Consider the following 20,980-nt stretch of genomic DNA (forward strand, 5'->3'; position numbering starts at 1 on the left):
CAAGAAGAAGGAAGACCAAAAGGTGGACATTTCATTCCTTCTTAAAAGGGGGAACCAAATACCCATGACATGGATTTTTAAGACCAGAGTCTGGTTGAGTCTATAACCATAGAAGACTGAACTAAAGATGGCTTCCCGAGGTTAATCTTTGCAATGAGAATGGAAGGGCTCTAGGCACTTCTTAGCATTGAGGCAATAAAATGACCAGCCTCCAAGGATTGGCATCACTCTATGATCCCTTGGTAAATAAACAGCAAGTATGCCTCCAGCATCTCCAGGACATGAGGAATATTGTCATGCTGATGACATCATGAGTTAGTTTTTCAATGATCAATTGCCAAACACAACCGAAAAGGCATATGATCCAATTCTATGTGATTTCCTGGGACAGGATTGGAGTAACTGATACTGTCGCCTGGGGATGCTAACAACCTGTGTGCCCTGATGCTTTTTGAATGTAAAATTATATCTAGAGACTTAACTCATGCCTATCTTAATGGATTGCCCTGTAGGGCCAATGGATTTGTAGTAATTTATCTAAACGTGTAAGTGATACTCACTTTTGGCAACTGCCAAAATTTTCATGTTGTCTATAACCTCGAAGAAAAATGACACAATTGTAAGAACACAAGATGAATGCAAAGTATCAAAGATTCTTGATCTATAGCTCTTCTTCCTCTGCAGATAGAGTCTCACTAGAACAGCAACATGCCCTCTGATGTATTGTTTGTAACTGGGATTATTGTCACATAAGCATCTGCAAATTGATAATAATTTTGTTGGAAAATTCAAATCAATGCCATTTGGTATTTTAAAAACATTTGCTTACCTCCTTATGCTTTCTTCTATACTGTACTAATTCTATTAATATCAGATTTTAAATTTGTCTAATTTATAATAATACAGATTGAAACCAGGACCTTCCAAGCTAAGAGCTTACTTTGTGAGGAGAAACAACATGCCTATTCCAAACTGTCAATTTTATTCACATTTTTTGAAACATAATTTTAATTCAATGCATTATTGATACTATGATAATAAGGACCAATGAATAGGAAATGGTAAAATTCTTAACTATTGTAACAGGTAACAAAGAAACATGAAATATCATGTTGTTCATTCTTTCTTTATTAAGGTACATCCTCTGCATTTTGGACTAACCATAATTTCTCAAATAACAATTTTATTTAATATTGTCTTTACTCATATTGAAGAGTCTTATGAAAAATAACTCAAGGAATTTCATAATAGTCCCATATTTACTTCTCTGTTATTTTCATTGAGTTAATATTCTTTTTTAAAAAATTAGAAAATATTTTGGAAAAATATTAAATCAAATTGTTACTAATCACAAATAATGGTAGAATTATTGTTTGTGTATACATAGCCAAAATCACCATAAAGAAGTTAATTGCTCACTCTTAAAGGAAACACATACAAATCAATGGGTTATATACTCTCCAAATCTACTTTATTGTTATAAACTTAATATAACTTTTATATTTTACCTTGTCAGCAGTCACACTACTAATACTAATATACTTGCACCTAGTATACATTCTACTGGTATTCTGGCTAGAATTGTGGAATTTTCAGACATTTGCTCTTATTAATGCTTCTACTTATGGAAGCATATAGATGCAACATGAAGCCAGCACCTGCAAGCTGAAGTGGTGAGCTGTTTTTGTTTTTGTTTTTGTTTTTTGTTTTCCTTTGTGGATTGCTGTTCCTAGTGTTTACAATTCTGTTCTTTCATCAATTTTTAACTAAGCTATCATTTTCACCAACTATCTGATTCTCCTGAAATAAGATTCTAGACATTGTCCCCTCTAGGACTAAGTGGATCTCATCTTCAATGGCTCCTGCCATACTGATGGAAAGGTTTTATAGATAACAAAATTATAAAATTCTGTGTGAACTACTTTCTTAAGAGTTGGAAGAAAGTCATGACATTTAGTAGTGCTGACACTGCTGAATGAATTCATATAGCTCTCAGTTATTTTTCTAGTTGATTAATTTCCTTCTTGCAAGATAATATATCATTAATAATTATGTCAACAGTTTTCCTCACTCCACCATATTTAAAGATGATGAACAAAAGAGAGTAAGAAATTTTCTACTACTATGGTATGCTTTTATGAGTATCATTTTAATAATTGGGGATGAAATAATTTTATTAATTATTATAAATTCAATATTACTTGAAATGGAATGCTTACTATGATAGGAAAGATTAAGATCTTGTGATGATCTTAACATAAAGCATCTATGGAAAAATGTGAATCCATTGAAAAAAGAAATAGATAGAAAGTCCCACCCCCTAACTTGTAAAAACACTGATGTCAGCACAGTGTCATATTTAATGTTCTTCCCTGTCATTAAATGGCTAAACCTTCTCTGAGCTTTTCATCCATTCATACTGAAGCTGGTATGAGTTAGTGCTGCTTGTGGCAGTTATATATCAAGTCTATTCTAAATATACTTGTTACTGTTCAATAGTACTGTATGCATGTATCATTGTTTATTGTAGTGATTCTCTTTATGATTCTCAGATCTTTATGACAAGTAAGTTAAGAAATCAGGATGGTATAATAGGTACATCAAACACATTTTCTATATGCTTTAAAATTGAAGTGTCTTGTCTCCCTACAATGCTGGAAGTCCACATAATTATATATATATATAATTATTATAATTATAGTTATATATATAATAATTTTATATATATAATTAAATATACACACACTGCCCTGGCTTGTTGCTTCCAACTTATAATAACTCCTAAGGATGAACTATTCTAGTATTCTGGTTCATTTAGATATCTAAAAGTTCTCCCATCAGACAAACTGTAGACACAATGTACATGGCATTTAACAAGATGAAAACCACAATATCTTGACCTTTCTATGAACCTTGGTGCTATGACTGATTATGGGATCTTGCTGTGTCTCCTAGTTATTCAACACAAGTCAGGGGCATAATTTGTATTTGACCATTCTACAAACATGTGTCTGTTCACAGTTTCAAACCAATTCCTTAAACTTCTTCAAAGCAGCTCTTGAAATAGCCAAAACAAAGAATCTCATCTTTTTCTCTTGTGTCAGTCACTACAGGGGCACCTGTACACTAAAGACAACCCAAAATTTTGGAAGCAAATTCACCCACTACATGGATGGAAATGGTGGCTACTAGAAAGAATAAGTATGGAAACAGAAGTATGAACATAAATGTGATTTCTTAATCTAAGTTCATTTAATTAATATTGGGTCTCTAGGTGTACATTGATGTTTCTGCAGCCTTTTCCTGTCTGTGATCAGCATACACTAGGAAAGCTTGTTAGGACACGGCAGGAAAAAAATCATAAGAGTTTGCAGAGAAAACATTGTCTTCATACAGCTCAGAAGGTTTATCCACAGATTGCATCATAGGCTGGAATTTTCTGAAGCAGGTGTTGGGAGAAAAGTTGATTTCTCATTTGCTAGAATGCAAATGAAGGTATATTACCTTTCATGGTTTTGCAGACTTTAAACTTGTCTAACATCTTCTTCATTTAGGCTCATCAAGAATAGATGTCATTTAACATTTGAAATCTGAAAAATGTTGGAAATGTCAAACTCAAGCTCTGAAACTGACTTGAATGGCTTATTATCTAACATATGTGTGGAGGTGTTAAAGTAAAATATCTGTTGAGTTTTCTTATTAATATCTTTCTGCATTTTTCTGAGTCCCCAGAAGGAAATTCAATATTTTATAATTTAGATAACAAGCAAGAAATAAGCCACAAATCGGTATATACTACTTTCTCGGACCAGGAAACAGACATGAATTATTACGCTGTATATTTCATAATGGTCCTCAAAGAAGTCTCTTTATTATACTCAGGATTCTCATCTCATAATGCACTTCTCTCATAGTTACTCTGTTCAAAATATCTCCATGAACATTATTTAATGCTTACTTCTTCAATATTTGATGAGTATTTTATAGATATACATCAAATTCAGTAGTGTTTTTAAAAAATTCTCAAATAAGTTGTCTTGGAATCTGATTGTTTCTACTTAAAAACTAGTTATTTAAATAAACTTTTGAATTTGTTATTGTCTACTTTATTTATTTACCTTTCAAATGTTATCCCCTTTCTAAGTTTCCCCACCTGAAATCCCCTATCCCATCACCCTCCCCCTGCTTTTTGACACATACACATATTATCATGCCCTTTTAAAATAATTTTGTTATTACTACATTTCAAATTCCAAACTCTAAATTGTCTTGACTGGTAAATAACTTTAATTGCATTTGTCAATATTTCATACTTATTTTATTCAATTAACAGACTGATGAATCATTTAACTTACTTGATTCAATCAACCAGCTTCTCTTTTCTCCAACTAAGTTGCAAAGGGTATATTAACTACATTGCAAAGTAGGCCCCCATCTAGACATTGCTGGCAAACAACAACAAAAAATTACTCTGTATTATTTTTTATTGTACTGTATTTAATATTTGTGTCTTACTGTGATTTTTGCTTGTTAATTTGATATTATTTAGTAGTAAGAATGTGAACTTGGCCGATAAGGAGCTAAGGAGGATATGGAAGGATCTGAGGGAGAAGAAAACATGATCAAATATGGGAAAAATTCGAGTAAATAAACAATAATGATATAGATTTATCAAGCTAAAAAAATCCATAGATCAGATTAAAGGAAAATAATTGTTGAGTTTTCTTATATCTTCTGCTTTTTCACAGAATCCCCAGGAAATAGAACCTTCCATAATTTGACAATAAGCAATAATTAAGCCACAAATAAGTTTTGTCTGTCATCAATAGATCACATGTTTAACTTTTTAGACTTCTTTTTGCTGGATGTGGTAGCATATGTCTTCAATCCCAGCACTTGAAAGGAAGAGGTCAGCCTCCTGATTTCCAGGACATCTAGGGCTACACTGAAAATCCCTGTCTCAAAAATCAAAAACAAAAGCAAGCAAACAAATATTTCTCCATTTAAATTGATGTGAGTGTCTACAGAGGCCAGATATCAACATACCAGTCCTGAAAGAGGCATGTGGGAGAATTATATTAAAGAACTGCCAGGGGAAGACTAGAACTAATAAGATTTAGATGACTGTTCCTCAACACTACATCATGATTCCATTGGAGATGGAATGAAACTTTCACAGGAGTTACACCTCAGATACCCTGGTCATCAAATATTTAAATTAAAATTTGTAAAAGTAACAAAATTATACTTATGAAGTAGCAACAAAATAATGTTGTGGTTGGATCTTCCCAAATATGACATATGTTTTAAAGGGTCTCAGCATATGGAATTTTAAGAACCACCAATTTAGACAGAGATGATGGAAGATGGAGATAACAAAAGCATGAAAAACTGGAAAAAGTCCTATTTTAAAACTACTCACTCTTAAGCCACAAAAATATTTAATTAGTTTGAAGCCAAAACCCAAAACATACCAAACAAACAAACAAGAAAAGTTTAAACAAAGTGCATTGGCTACTTTCAACTTGTTAGTAGTCAACTTGAATTTTCTGAAATAAGAGGAGCTCAACTGAGAAAATGCTTCTATAAGATCCAACTATAAGGCATTTTCTTAGTGATTAATTGGGGATGGCTCCACCCATAGTAGGTGGTACAATCTCTCTGCTGGTATTTCTGGATTCTCTAAAGCAAGCAGGTTGAGCAAGTCAATTGACCAAGCTAGTAAACAACTTCCTTTCCCGTTCCTGACATCCTTAGCTCCTGTCTCCAGATTCCTGACCTTTGAGTTCCTACTTCGACACTATGGACACCAGCCCACAGGGTTGAGATGTACTGCTTATTTTCAGCTTGATGTATCTGTTGCATCTTAAGGGTGTTTTGTCTTCATCAAGAGGATCTTATTGCCTGTTTTTCTGTTGGGTAAGCAGGAGCTTACCCAATTCATCCTAACATCCTTCATGGATGGATTACAATATGAAGTATAAGCCAAGTAAAGTCTGTCTTCCCCAAGTTGCTTTTGGTCATTGTGTTTCATCATGGCAATAGTGCCCCTAAGATGTGGACGGACTACGAACAATTGGGTCATGGTCTTCCTACAAGCCATAGGTGATTCTTAAAAAAAATAAATAAATTCTACTGCCAGGTATGAGATCTTTTCCTTATAGCTGCTGTCCAGGGAGCCCAGAGAGGCCCTCAAAACACTGAAAGCTTTTGCCATTGCTCCTGCTTAAACAAAGAAACAGAGAGTAAAATCCTCTTGAAGATACAACAGCCTTGAGATACAGCAGATACATCAAGCTGAAAAAAAGCATGACCTCTCCACCCTGTAGGCTAGTGGTCATAGTGTCAAAAGATGCAATTCAGACTCTTGGAGAACAAAAGATACTAACTAACAGTCTTATTCAGGTGTTGATTCTGAGCATAATAACGCTAAGCAGGTCAAGTTTGACTTCCCCATGTAACTGATATATGTTGTCTTCAAAAACAGGGCCATAACATCAATGTGTTGAGAGTAACCATTCCAATTGGCAATAGGTTATGATGTTTGGTAGTTTCCATGAGGCCCTTCTAGCCAGTGATTCTACTATATGTAACCCATTTCTGGCATTGGAACCTTGAATTGGTTGCAAAAAAAATCTAGTTGAGGATTGTCTACCTGATTATTTAGCAATTCTATTTAAATTTTTCATATGCATATATATTTTAGGAAACTTTTCCAATAGTATGTTTCCATATAGCCCTTCAAATTATTTTTAATGTTAGTTGTCCCTCAACATATTTCCTCCTTTTCCTCTCTTGTCCATCTTTCTCCCTATTTAGTTCCTCCACCTCTAGTCCACCCTTGTCTCTTCATATCTATGTATTCCACTTTCCTTTCCTCCCATCCCAACTAGTCTCTTACCTGAATCCTAGCATTTGTGATTATACAGACTGTAGCATGTATTTCAAGGCTTAAAGTTAATATCTATATACAGTAGAGAACATCACATTTGTCTTTTGGAGTCTGAGCTACTTCAATCAGAATGACTTTTTTTTCTCGCATGATCCATTTACCTGACATTATTTTTGCTAGCCAACACATTGGACACAGCCAATAAGTAGGTATTCTACTTATTTTCACTTTGATCTATCTGCTGCATCCCAAGTGTGTATTTTTCATATTTTTAATTTTTTATTGATTCTGTGTGAATTTCACATGACACACCCCAATCCCTCTTAACTCTTCATCATTCTTTACCCACTCTCTGCCCTTACAACCTCTCCTCACACACAAAGAAAACCCCCAATCTGGAAGCTATAGATGTGTCACAGTCTGTCCCACAGTATACCCTTTGTCCACCCTTCTTTGTCAGGAGCCATCTAGGAAAGGCTAATAACATGTAAGTAAGTTTTCTGGAGATGTTCATCTTTTACATGGTCTGCAATGAGTGAGCTCTGAGGCAAAGCCCCAAGAGATTTGATCTCAGAATTGTTCCTTATTATTATGTCTTTCTTGCCATTATTGCATAATCTAATGAATCCTGAGCATTAGCTCACCCTATTGGAGAGGTTTTCTGCAAATCAAAAAAGATACACTATCATGAATTAATGCTGTGTCAACCAATTGGTGATTTTAAAATTCCTGATAATGGTTTTATATAAGTCCTGATTTGATGCAAATAATTTTAAGAAGAAGGTTTTAAGAGATGGTTTTAGTTCTTTTGCAAGAAACATAAAAATTAGAATCAAGAAGAGAATGTGCCTACTATTCATAGTATAATAAGTAAAGGCTGCATAATACAAAATAAAATGAACTTTCATGCTTACACTACAAACTGAAATAAGCTTGGGACAAATTTGTGGGGAAGGAAAAGCATTCATTCTTGGTTATATCCAAGGAAAAAGGCACATGTGTGTACTGTGATAAAGCCAGGACATGGGAAACTGTTGCTTTGAACTCATGGTGAGCTTATAGAATGAAAGACTGCTTTGAACTTAATATTAACATCCTTTTCTAACTTCTCTTTTATGTAACATGCTATCTATGAGGTAATTTCCTAAATAATTTTTGTCTAAGATGACTTAAGTAAGCCAGAGAGAAGGAATAAAATGTGGCATCTGGGGTTAGCCTCCATCCATCCACCAAATGTATGTGTGTGGTTTGGGGGACTCTTTCCCATTCATCAAATGTATATATGTGTATGTATGCTTGTCTATATGTACATGTATGCGTATATGCATATGTACCTAAGTATGCATGAACACTGTGAACTTGATAAGACAGGTGGTCGGGCCCAACGAAATATGCGTGTATGTTTGAGCATATTGTCTGTGTAAAAGATTTTAAGTTTTTCTTTCTTTTCTCTCTGGCTTGCAAACAGTTAATGAATTCCAAGCCTCTGGCTTGGCCACTGAGAGGTCCTGGAACAGAGAGAAAAGAAACCAGTGCTTATCGGCAGGAACAGTAAGAAATAATAAAGTTTACAGAGACCATCAGCTTCTGGCCCCCAGATCAGTAAAAGAGAGTTCCAAGGCCAAAGATCATCAATCTTTGGCCTTTGTTCACCTCTGTGTCCCATCTTAGTACTTGTGATGGAGGCAGGTCCACTGCACTTCTTTGCTTGCAAATTTTCACTGCTGGAGTACTACTCAGCTATTAAAAACAACGACTTCAGTAAACTCTTGTATAAATGAATGGAACTAGAAGATATCATCCTGAGTGACATAGCCCAATCATACCCAGAGTAAACATGGTATACACTCACTGATTAGCCCAGAATCTTGGAATACCCAAGACAAAACTCATAGACCCCATGAAGCTCAAGAAGAAGTAAGACCAAAGTGTGGATACTTCGATCCATCTTAGAAGGGGAAACAAAATACCCGTGAGAGGAGATATAAAGATAAAATGTGGAGTAGAGACTGAAGGATAGGCCATCCAAAGACTGACACATCTGGGGATACATCCTACATACAGACACAAACCCAGACACTATTTTAGATGCCAAGAAATGCTTGCTGGCAGGAACCTGATATAGCTATCTCCTGAGAGGCTCTGCCAGAGCTTGACAAAAACAGAGGCAGATGCTCCCTACCAACCATTGGACTGAGCATGGAGTCCCCAATGGAGGAGTTATAGAAAGGACTGAAGGAGCTGAAGTGGTTTGCAACCTCATAGAAGGAACAACAATATCAACCATCCAGAATCCCCCAGAGCTCCAAGGGACTAAACCACCAACCAAAGACTATACATGGAGGGACCCATGGCTCCAGCCATGTGTGTAGCTGAGGATGGCCTTGTTAGACATCAATGAGAAGAGGCCCTTGGTCCTTTGAAGGCTAGATTCTCCAGTGTAGGGAAAAACCAGACCCGGAAGGAAGCAGAAGTGGGTGGGTGGGTGAGGGAAAACCCTCAGAGAAGCAAGGGGGATGGGATAGGGGTTTTTAGAGGGGAAACCAATGCTGCACGCACTTGTCTACCACAGTAGGTCTATAGTATGAGGGTTAAAACCTGATCATGAACAAGAGGCATATGACTCTAAAGGGAGTCTTTCTCCTGAGGTAGCCTAGTCGTTGACATCTCCTAACTCAGAGGTGTTCCAGATTGATCTCTGCTATAATCTGTGGAGAAATCTGCATGCTTTCTTTATTCAGGCATAAAGGTGCCCTAAGAAATATTTCATTATTAGCTAAAACTGAGATTGAACATTATTTTCTGGCCTTCACAGTGTTTCAATAATCCTAATAGATGTCCTAGCTGTAATTAGTTGGGAATTTTTACTAAGAAGCTGTCTTACCAGACAGGGTGTCTCAAGGGTTAGAGATAGCAGTTAGGCACTTATTATCAGAGCAGTCTCACACAGAAAGAAAAACTGTTTTACTGCCAATGAGAAGTTTGAAGTTATAGGGTTCCCATCACTAATTATTTATGTTACAGCAAAAGAATGCTAAAATATGACGACCTTCAGCTACTTGCCTCAGACAGAACCTGAGAGTTTATCTTGGGGCTGCCAGGACAGCCTAGCCCAAGAAGGACACCACTGCTCCTCCACCTTGCACCTGGCTGTTTGATTTTACTGACCTTGATGTAGCCAACTCCTACCTATGTGACTTCTGTCCTTTGCCCTGTTTTCTGTATACCATATAAGCCTGATTTCTATTTTGTACAAATTACATTCAGTTACAGCACTCCCTTGTGTCTATTTTTGTTTGTCATTTCTCCACCAATGCCTTGTCTACCTGACTAAGACCCTGTTCCCCCACGGGTTAAGGGAGGCCCAGATTGGCTGTCCCGTGGCAAACCAGGAAAGGGGATAACTCTTGAAATGCAAATAAAGAAAATATCTAATATATTTTTTAACAAGTTCATTGCAATAAGTCATAGGTCAGGTCACAGGCCTCTGGATTCTGCTACACTATCAATATTGGATCCTCACTCCTCTCAGATAATTCTGGTTTTGCCCTGTGTCATATACCTTTAGATATGTAGGACAAATCTGTTTACACAGTCCAGCAGTTGACAGGTGGAATTGATGTTGGTGTGAGCCAACTCAAAACCCTTCAGCTCTCCTGAAACCACACCACCTGAGCAATTTCTCTAGCACTGTCTGGCTAGCTCATCCAATGCCATAGAAACAAGAGGCAGAGACAGCTCACCTACACCTAAGCCATCAGGGCCAGTTCTACTGCATTGCCTAGGTGAGGTGCAGGGCCTAGGAGTGCTGCAGCTGGTGACAGATCTCCCATGTTCACACCCTCAGTGTCAGCTCAATCACAGGGAATGTAACCAGGTCCAACTCTACTGTGCTTCCTGGGCAAGTTGCAGAGTCCCTCACCCAAGTTCTACAGCTGGTGAAGGGTGAGGCCAGTTTTTCTGATCTTACACCTTAGGAGCCAGCTCTCCACAACGCTTAAGCAAGGGTGGGGACAAGCTCTACCCAGACCTCAGACATGAACATAGCCCCAGGCAACAGTCCAGACCACGGACATTGGCCTGATCTTTGGTAGTAACAAATACCTACTCTTGCAGGGCCATGGACACAGAGATATGGCCCTTGGTGGTAGTGTAAGTCAAGACCTCAACACAGTCTTAGGTGGCATTACTGACTACTCACATGAGGATATTCCTCAATCTGAGTTGAGTCTCCAGTTCTTCTGCCTCTGTTCATTGTGCACACACCTTTCTCTCATCTTACTACTACTTCCTTGTTCATTTTAATGATGTCTGCTGCCTTTGGATGTCTTGTGTCATCTCAGGAATTGTTCCAGGAGTGCTATGCCATGCTTGTGCAGTTAGGGATCATCTCAAGCATGCTCTGCCTGCCTAGATTATACAGCCCATAATTTCATTTTTTAAAATAATATTTCATTGTGTAAGTACACCACATTTTATTATCCATTTATCAAAGAGATAGAACAGATATTTCAAGAAAATAGAAACTATTACATCTTTTGTTATCAAACACATCTAGTTAAATTTTAATTATGTCTACTCTCATGAACATACTCCAGGTTTCCCTTACTAGAGCTGACTCTGCCTGTAGCCAGCTGTGGCACTGGGGGAATTGGCTCCATACCTTATCTGGGCAGTATGGGAAAGCTGACTTTGGTGGCATGGGTGTAGGAGAGCTGGCTCTGTCCTCAGCTAGGCAAACTAGAAGGGCAAACTGGCCTTGGTGATGATGGTATTAGAGAGCTAGAGGTCTGACCATCTCTGCTATCACCCAATACAGGACTTTGAGTGGGCTCACCCCAACTTCTACATCACCAATGTGCTGCTAGAATGCAAAATGTCCAGTACTGAAGTATAAAAGCTGCAGGACTTTCATTCAGGATTTTCATAACACAGGGCAACAGCAGCATATCCAAGAGGTGTCCCAGTAAGGATCTAGTATTGATGTAAGCCAGAGGCCTCAAATCAGACCAAAGACTTATTGCAATGAACATGTACAGATAAAACTATTTGGGAAAGGGTTTAGTGTGTTATAAACCATGACATGCTTGTATGGCAAGGTTTTCTTTTGTTTTCCTTTGGGCAGAGGTTGCAAGAGTAGAGAGTGGATATGGAGAAACTGGAAGATGAGTGGGAATGAAGGCCCTGATGGGAAATGTGAACTTCACAAAAAATCAGTAAAAAGTTTTTAAAAGGAATTATGCCAGAAGAACACAAAACATTCTATTATTTTCTGATTGACTTTGATATACACTTATTGTACTTCATGTGAGGACAGATATCTCTGAAGATAATTTTAGAAAGCAGATTTATTTTAAAGCCCTACCCAGTATTTGCAGCTGAAGAAACACACTTGGTCTACATTTAAACAGAGAGTATTAATACTGTAAACTATTTATTTGGAATATTCAAGCCATGTCACTTTAAAAATCAATACTAGTAAAAGAGCTATAAATGGAAAGTGAAAGTAGAATAGTTGTTATAAATAATTGTATAGTGAAACTTCTATCTGAATTCAGACCTATAAATTAGTGCAACTCTCAGACCTCATCAAAGAAATATTTTTGGGTAATGAATAGTTCTTAACTCAAGAACTCCACTGGACAAATAGCAGGAAGTAAGTAGCCTCAGAATGTGCAGAAATAAAAGAGAAATAAAAGGATATCTTTTTCACCCGTTAGGGCTCAGAGACCTATTAAAGGTTGTGGAGGATTGGAGCAAAATAACGTCCTCTGGACATAATAGATAGACTACTACATTCATGAACTCACGTTGGCTGTAGTTGGCTGAATAAGGCCTGTACAAGATCAAGCCAGTTAATATTATAGCATGGAATGGAAAGAAAATTATGAGGCCCAAATACATACTATAGAGCTATGGACAGTTGATAGCTGCTAGAGAAGTAGGGAACCATTTTAAAAGGTGTAGGTCCAGGTGGGTCAACCAAGTTCTAGTGGATGGCACCAAACTCAGAGGTAAATGGACAGCACAATTGATATTAATGAGTTATTTAACAAACGAAAGATAAGTCTTCCCTGTTGATATGTTACAGAAAGGTCTTACCTAGTAAACAAAATGAAGGAAGTTCTTCATGTGTACCTTTGTGCTGGATCTTCGGATGACTTAATACAGAAGTAAACCTGTAATGTTTATAAATGGAGGCATTAATACCAGAAATTAGGCCACTATAAAAATAGAAGACTATGACATTTCCTAAGGTGAATTAATTAGTCATAGAAATATTACAAAATTCATAGTTTATTTTCCCAAGTCTTTATACTTTAAAAAATATTTTTAAAGTTGAGTTCTCTTATCAACACTTCCTATAGCAGGAGGAAGAAGTAAACTGCACCAAGTGGTCTGAAGCATCATTAGAATGCTGTATTTCCTCTTTAGGTAAAAAAAGAAATAAGACTAAATAAATGAATAGCCATGATCAAAGAAAATATCCTAAGCTTGTGAGTAATCCTGTGGTTAAAGTGCTTCATCATTACCTAGGCAACATGAATGAGAATTCTTCCATGTTTCCCCTTTTCAACATGAATTAATTTCATCAAGTATCAAAGGACTAACTTGGTCAAGTCAAACAAACCCTAAAGAAGACTAATTCAAAAAGTGTAGTTATGATATTTAATCTTTATATGTAGTGATTGGATTTATAAATGCATTTTATACAAGTATGCCACATAATTTAACATACTAGTTCTTTACCCCCCCCCTTTTTAATGATTTTGTTATTTTCCAGGGATTCTCAATTCTGTATGTTTTTGTATATGTGTGTGTGTGTGTTTGTATGTGTGTGTGTATGTGTATGTGCATGTGTGTGTGCATGCAAGTGCATGAATGCACACACATACAATGTTATTAATATTTTGCTAGAGTCTCTCTATTAAATTATATAAATAAGACAGACATGTACATGATTGTAAAATAATTATATATGAATCTGACTCATTTCACTTAACATTTAATATCTACTTCTATTCACTTCCCTGAAAGTAACATACCATTCCACCTTTCTTTTTTTGGTTAATTTTTTTTTTATTTATTTTTTATTAGATATTTTCTTTATTTACATGTAAATTTCTCCTTTCCCAGTTCCCCTCCAAAAAAACAAACAAACAAACAAAAACAACAAGATCAAACCCCTGTTGCCTCCCTCCTCCCCATGCCTGTCATCCTACCCTCTCCCACTTATTGGCCCTGGCATTCCCTTACACTGGGGCACAGAACCTTTACAGAGCTGAGGTCCTCTCCTCCTATTGATGATCAAATTTGCAATCCTCTACTATACACATGCTGCCTGAACAATCAGACCCACCATGTGCAGTCCTTGGTTGGTAGTTGAGACCCTGGGAGCTATGAGGGTACTACTTAGTTCATATTATTGTTCGTCCTAAGGGGCTGTAAACCCCTCAGCTCCATTCGTCCTTTCTCTAACTCCTTCATTGGGGACCATGTGCTCAGTTCAATGAATGGCTGTTAACACATACACACACACACACAGAAATACACACACATACAAAACAAATTTTATTATCCTTTCATCTGTTGACAGACATCTAAGCTTCTTCCTTAATTTGACTACTAGACTCACCACTGCAATGAACAAAGGCATACAAGTGATTTTGTTGTACCACCATTTAGACTTAAACCCAATCACTATGCTGTATAAAAGTCTCAAAAATTTTTCAAAATCAAATGCTAACACTCCTTCCTGCTGCTCAGTAACAAAATTAAGATGGGGAAAAATAAACTGCAAAGTATATTCACCAAATAATAATGTGTTAATTCCTTTCTTCAATATCTACCTGCATCTGGGTTCAGAAACTCTCCTTTAAGTTCTATGAAAAATGCCATGGTGGGGTTGGGAGGGGAAGTATCAGAGTATGTTAAAGATTATGTTCACTGGGAGATTTTCTATAAAACATCATTATTCTCATAAAACCAAAAAACAAATTCACTTATCTATCTCACTCTTTGACTAAATAAGTCTTTTCTTGTGCTGTTAGAAGGTAAGTCAAATTCATTTGGCAGTATTCAAATGAAGATATATTCTTTTCATTGTTGAGATTTTTACTTGATTTAGTATTTGCAAACTCAGGTTTTCCATGTTTATACATGTTAGCTAGTAAAACTTAAAACTTAATTTATTTAGCATGTTAAAATGTCCATAGCAGGGCTGGTTAGATGGCTCAGTGGGTAAGAGCACTGACTGTTCTTCTGAAGTTCCTGAGTTCAAATCCCAGCAACCACATGGTGGTTCATAACCATCATGTAATGAGATCTGATGCCCTCTCCTGGCTTGGCTGAAGACAACTAGAGTGTATAATAATAAATAAATAATAAAGAAATCTTTAAAAAAAAATGCCCATAGCAACAGATAAGCTTGAGACCACTGGGAATGAGCTGAATGTTTCAATTTAATCAAAATTTTATTTTATTAGAAATAAAAGCTCCCAGGGACTAAACCACCAACCAGAGAGTACATACACATTGTGGGGCTTATAGCTCCAGCTGCATATGTATCAGAGGATTGCCTTAGCAGACATTACTGGGAGGGGAACCCCTTGGTCCTGTGGAGCCCTGATGACCCAGCTTAGGGGAATTCTAGGGTGCTGAGGCAGGAGTAGGTATGCGGGTAGGATAGCAACCTCATAGAGGCAGGGGCAGGGGGAATGTTGCAGGGGTTTTGTGGTGGGAAAACTGGGAATGGGGATAACATTTGAAATGTAAATAAATAAAATAACCAATAAAAAATATTGACTACAAATAGAAAAGTTTGCAAGAACTTCTCTGAAAAGCTTTCCTCTTAAAACTTTCTAGTTGGTTTTTTAAACCCCACATACGTCAATAAATCTTTCATACAGTTCACTGCTGAAAACTAGCCTTGCATAGTTTTTTATTCAAAAGCCATAGATATAGATCCATACTTCAGAAACCAACCAAACCATACATATATTTACCTTTATTTTTTATTTTAACATTCTAGGCAGTTATGCAACATGAATTAATCCTATTAAAATTTCTACAACAGATTTGGGGACTTACTAAAATTTAAATTATTATCTACTGAAGCCTTTCAGCATTATTGATCAAAATTTATCTCCTGACCTGTATATTTAATTACTCATCATTTAGCAAAAATATCTAGGAATTGTAATAATACCATGAAATCCATTATGATTTTTATTGGAGTGTTTTTGGGAATTAGGACTCTGACACAATACATACTATCAGAAGTGAAGATTTTCTATAGAAGAACAGAATACATGTTAATATGCTCTCTTTTACTTTGATACTCATCAATATAATTTAACGAGTCTCTCAGTAACATACTATTGTTGATGCTTTTGCTGGAGTCCTTCAAATTTTTATTTTTTTTTTCTGAAAACACTGAGTATTATGTATCATATCATAAATGACCTTTGCTAGTGGATACCAGTATTGTTAATTTCTGAAATCTACTTAATAAACTCACATACTACTTATGTTTGGATTGTTCTGGGCAATACGAAGAAAATTACTACAAGGCAAATGCATCTTTCTCCTAATTTTATTCAGATTTTAATATTTGTGTGTTTTTCTGCCATATTGTCTAATATTGTAATAAGATGTTATCAATTTTGTCATTGAACTATATAGGTTTATATCCACTAATCATAATGTTGTTGTATACATCTAGCATTCACACATTTTATTGAGTTGTTATTATCCCTGCACAAAGTATTTCCAGAGTCTAATCAGAAAGTAAGTCCCACAACAAAAGATTTAACTATCTTTTTTGTGGCTCAATTTGGTAATGTGTATTGTATTCAAGAGACAGCTGTTCTAAGTCAGAAACACACATACATTGATGCATATACATGTTTGTATATATGCTTGAACGTGATTGTGTGTAAATTCATTATTTACTCTAAAGAATTTTAGGGTTTATCATACTGGACTATTGTTTTTGAAACGTTTCTTTTTCTTCTCTTTCTCTCCCTGCAGCTCTTCCCATGGTTCTCCTTCATCACGAATTCATGACCCTATTTTATTGTTACTGTTGCATATTTGTATTTTTCACACATGCACAAAGTAGCTAGTAAGGAACCAAGATGTTAGGTTATAAGAGGCTGACATCTGATTTATAAGGTGATAAAAGAGGAAATTAAAATAGGTATATTAAACAGGAACAAGAATGGGAAGACAGGGAAAATATTAATAATGAGTTGAATAACTAACTTGAAGCCTTTTGAAAAGCTATATGAAAATTTGCTGGGTTCTCATGTAGTACTATGTCCAGTTTTCTGAGGAACTGCCAAACTGATTTCCAGAGTGGTTGTATCAGCTTTCAATCCCACCACAAAGGGAGGAGGGTTCCTCTTTCTCCACAACCTCACCAGCATCTGCTGTCACCTGAGTTTTTGATCCTAGCCATTCTGACTGGTGTGATGTGGAATCTCAGGGTTGTTTTGATTAACATTTCCCTAATGGCTAAGGATGTTGAACATTTCTTTAGGTGCTTCTCAGCCATTCAGTATTCTTCAGTTGAGGACTATTTCTTTAACTCCATACCCCATTTTTTAATAGGGTTATTTGGTTCTCTGGAGTCTAACTTCTTGAGTTCTTTGTATATTGGATATTAGCCCTCTATCATATGTAGGATTGGTAAAGATCTTTTCCCTATGTGTTGGTTGCTATTTAGTAGTACTATCTTGGAACCCAGCAATACCACTCTTAGGCATATACCCAGAAGATGCCCCAACATGTAATAAGGACACATGCTCCACTATGTTCATAGCAGCCTTATTTATGATAGCCAGAATCTGAAAAGAACCCAGATGTCCCTAAACAGAGGAGTAGATATAGAAAATATGGTAAATCTACACAATGGAGTACCACTCGGCTATTAAAAACAATGAAATTCTTGGGCAAATGGATGGATCTGGAGGATATTATGCTGAGTGAGGTCACCCAATCACAAAAGAATAGACATGGTATGCAATCACTGATAATTGGATATTAGCCCAGAATCTCAGAATACCCAAGATAAAATCCATAAACCACATGAAACTCAAGAAGAAGGTAGACAAAGGTGTGGATATTTCATTCTTTCTTTGAAGGGGAACAAAATACCCATGGAAGGATTTACAGACAAAGTGTGGAGCAGAGACTGAGAGAATAACAAGCCAGAGACTGCCCCACCTGGGAATCCATCCCATATACAATCACCAAACCCAGACTCTATTGTGGACGCCAACAAGTGCTTGCTGCCAGGAGCCTGATATAGTTGTCTCCTGCGAGACTCTGCCAGTTGATGCTCACAACCATCCATTGGACTGAGCACAGGGTTTCCAATTAAGAAGCTAGAGAAGGGACCCAAGGAGTTGAAGGGCTTTGCAGTCCCATAGGAGGAATAACAATATGAACTACCCAGAACCCCCAGAGCTCCCAGGGACTAAACCACCAACCAAGAAGTACAAATGGTGGTACTCATGGCTCCAGTTGCATATGTAGCAGAGGATGGCCTTGGCATTCATTAATGGGAGGGGAGGCCCTTGGTCATGTGAAGTTCTATGTCCCAGCATAGGTGAAAGTCATGCCCAAGAAGTGGGTGAGGCTGGAGTGGTAAGCAGGGGGAAGGGAAATCAGGAAAGTAGAGAACATTTGAAATGTAAATAAAGAAAATATCTAATTAAAAAAAGAAAAAAAAACATGCTGCTAGAGATAGAAATGGGACGACAAGTTTAAGTAGGGATAATGAGGTCAATAACAAATTTAAACCCATTTTTAAAAAGCCATATTAAAAGCTACTACTGCAGAAACTCCTATAATATATGCATACATAAATGCAATTTAAGTAGAGTTACCATACAATGACCTAACTAGACATCATATGCTTCATGCAAAATTAAAACTGTAGTATGGGGAATGAGTTATATATATATATTTTGCGTTGTTGGCCAAATAGTTCCCATATATCTCCCAAATACTGCAAGCTACTGACAATGCTACAGGTTAACCTTGTAGAATTTGACAGTAAGGCTGGATTGCAAAAGCCACCACATTCTAATGTCATTGAACATGAGTAGCTGGCACTCAGCTGGAAGTCTCAAGCCCACAGGAAATTGGTCATACTTCTAGGACAATGACTCTCAACCACCCCAATGCCTCAACCTTTTAATAAATACAGTTCCCCATGATGTCTGACCTCCAATCATAAAACTATTTCATTGCTATTTCATAACAGTAATTGTGCTACTGTTATGAATCATAATGTAAACATCTGATAATGTAATCCCCAAAGGTATCACAACCCACATGTTGAAAACTTCTGTCTAGAAGTTAAATAACCATCGTCTTAACCAGAACTGAATTCTGTGAGATATAATAATAAACTGTCTACAAGATATGCTCACCAATTCAATAGTTACATGAATTAAGTTGCAGAATAACCAAATATTGTTTTATTCAATTTAATGGCATTCCATGAAATGGAACCCATATCTGATACTGTCAATGAGACTAAGAACCTGGAGCTAGATAGGTCATTTTCACAGGAAAATCATATAATTCTGATAAATGAATTTGGCAATAAAATAACTACTAATAACATACAACTTTATTTATATATAAGTGTATTACCTTCATCAGAGAAGGTTCTTGCAGTAGATGGCAGTTTACACAGAGACCCATAACAAAACAGTGAGGAAAGAGAGAAAGACTTTGATGTCTATAGTCATAATAGGATACCAGTGTCTTGTCCTTCTCTTCAAAATGGTAATGTCTATGTAGAAGAGGAGCTGAGCAGATCATAAAAGCTGGAGGTGGTTAACAATGCTAAGAAAACAGCATTTTCCAGACATAACAGGGCTGATGCACATATAAATTCACAGAGATTGAAACAATATTGTAAAAGACCAGTACACATTCAAACAAGATGAAATCTCTCAATATGGAGAAGGGAAAATGGACTGAAAGACTCTTCACTAAGCAAGAGGATATCTGTAATTGATAGCTTTTGGAAAACAACAATATTTTTTCTTCAAAGGAGTAATGATGTATGTATCAACCATACCCTAGTTTTCATTTTGTTTTATTTATATAAAGGTAGAATATTATGTGAGGTGGATAGTGAATGAAGATATGGAGGTAATATGTATAATGGAAGAAATATGATCAAAATACTTTGTAAAAAATGTATGCATACATATAACATATATAATTTATAGATATATACCATAGCTAGACCATTTAAACAGTTTTAAAGAATTTCAGTTACATATGGCCTGGGTTGGCTGACTGGAACCTAGTTTCTCTCTCTGCAGCTGAAGCCTGTGGCAGGGCATGTTAGTCAAAAAGAAGGCAATGTATAAATGAGATATTTTATTATAGAAAAGAGAAAATAGGCCGGTCAAGTAAAGAGAAGGAAAGGAGAGGAAGGAGAAGAGAAGAGAAGGAGAGAAGGAAAGAAAGGAGAGGAGGAAAGCAAGAAAGCAAGAAGGCAAGAGAAGAAAAAAATAGGAGGAAAAAGGAAGAAGGCAAGAGAGGAAATAAAAGAGGAGGAAAGAGAGAAAGAAGGTAAGAGAAGAAAACAAAGAGGAGGAAAGAGAGGAAGAAGGCAAGAGAGGAACAAAGAGCAAGAGAGAAGAGGAAGATAGTAAGAGAAGAAGAAAGACCAAGAGAGAGCAAGAGGGGAAGAAAGGAAGAAAGAGGGGAGACAAACAAAGAGCAAGAAAGGGAAGAGGGGGCAAACGGCCCCTTATATTGTGTGGGGCATGGCTCTCTGTCTTTGGTGTGAGGCATGCCTGGCTGTGGACAGATGACTGGGAGTAGGGTCCCAGAATGCTTGCAACTTGGGAGATTGTCTACCTGAAAGAGCACACATCTCCTGCGAGGGGTGGTGACTGAAACAGGAGCCAAAGACTTAGGAGTTAGAACTGAACTCCGTCCGCCCTCTGCAGGCAGAAACTGCCCACTAGGGCTCCAGGATTCAAGGCCTAATTACTCAACTGAGCCTAAGTTGCCTGAACAGACGACTGTTCTACGTGTGTGTGTGTGTGT

General features: G+C 36.7%; 1 long non-coding RNA gene across 1 annotated transcript in view; it reads right to left on the bottom strand.

Moving 5' to 3' along the window:
* Positions 1-20,980, bottom strand: part of LOC116098386 — a 46,421-nt gene that overhangs the window by 1,206 nt on the left and 24,235 nt on the right. Inside the window, exon 2 of the long non-coding RNA XR_004121823.1 lies at positions 12,995-13,071. This is a non-coding gene — a long non-coding RNA (uncharacterized LOC116098386). The remainder of the gene's footprint in view (positions 1-12,994; positions 13,072-20,980) is intronic.

The sequence above is a fragment of the Mastomys coucha genome, unplaced genomic scaffold, assembly GCF_008632895.1.
Source record: "Mastomys coucha isolate ucsf_1 unplaced genomic scaffold, UCSF_Mcou_1 pScaffold20, whole genome shotgun sequence".
In the NCBI taxonomy this organism is placed as follows: Eukaryota; Metazoa; Chordata; class Mammalia; order Rodentia; family Muridae; genus Mastomys; species Mastomys coucha.